Source organism: Epinephelus moara, chromosome 9 (assembly GCF_006386435.1).
Source record: "Epinephelus moara isolate mb chromosome 9, YSFRI_EMoa_1.0, whole genome shotgun sequence".
Taxonomy (NCBI): Eukaryota; Metazoa; Chordata; class Actinopteri; order Perciformes; family Serranidae; genus Epinephelus; species Epinephelus moara.
This window is the reverse complement of record NC_065514.1, coordinates 1400065-1401207: the sequence shown is the minus strand read 5'-3', so window position 1 is coordinate 1401207 and position 1143 is coordinate 1400065.

Sequence of the window (1143 nt, the reverse complement as noted above, 5' to 3'; positions counted from 1 at the left end):
TGTGGTGTTTAAACCATGCCATGACCTCTGACCTTTGGCATCAACAAGGCATTTTGGCTAACTGGATATTTTCTCTTTTTGGGACCATCCTCTGTAAACCCTAGAGATGGTTGTGCTGAAAATCCCAGTAAATACTCAGACCAGCCCGTCACCAACAACCATGCCACGTTCAAAGTCACTTCAATCACCTTTCTTCATCATTCTGATGCTCCGTTTGAACTTCAGCAGCTCGTCTTCACCATGTATACATGACTAAATGCATTGAGCTGCTGCCACGTGATTGCATGTATACATGACTAAATGCATTGAGCTGCTGCCACGTGATTGGCTGATTAGATATTTGCGTTAACGAGCAGTTGAACAGGTGTACCTAATAAAGTGGCCGGTGAGTGTCTATCAAAGTCTTGATGGACATTCACCTTCCCTCAGTGAAATCATATTTCCATTGCTACCTGTTTTATTTACAGGTTTCCATCACATCAGACTTCTTCCTGCAACCAGAGGGACCCTGCAACACTTTTTTCTGTTTCATTGTAACTGTGTTTAAAGAGCATTTTTCATGTTTTCTTAAATTGTTGCTTAATAAATACAAATGGACTGTAGCATGTGTCACATGTCTTTTTTGTCTTTTTAGTGGAGGCTGTAAATGTGTTAGTATGATGAAGTATGTAACTTGTATGTTGTATGGTCCTCCTGGGGGACTCTGAGGTGTTCCCAGACCAGATGAAATATATAATCCCTCCAGTGTGTTCTGGGTCTGCCCCGGGGCCTCCTACCAGTGGGATGTGCCCAGAACACCTCTAACAGGAGGCGCCCAGGAGGATCCTGATCAGATGGTCGAAGCACCTCAGCTGAGCCCTTTGGATGTGAAGAAGTTTAACATGTTTGATCAAATTCTTAATGACTGATTGATCAATCGGAGAAATTATCATACAGACAGCGAAACGGAGAGTTATTATTCAGTTATACTCATCAGATTATCAGAAACAAGACTCAAACTGAATGATAATGTTGTTCCACGTCTGCTGGATGCACAACTGTTTAACATGTTGGTGTTGGGATGGACACGGTCAGCAACAATACTCAGGTAGGCTGTGGTGTTTAAACCATGCTCAGTTGGTACTAAGAAAATCTCCCCCACAC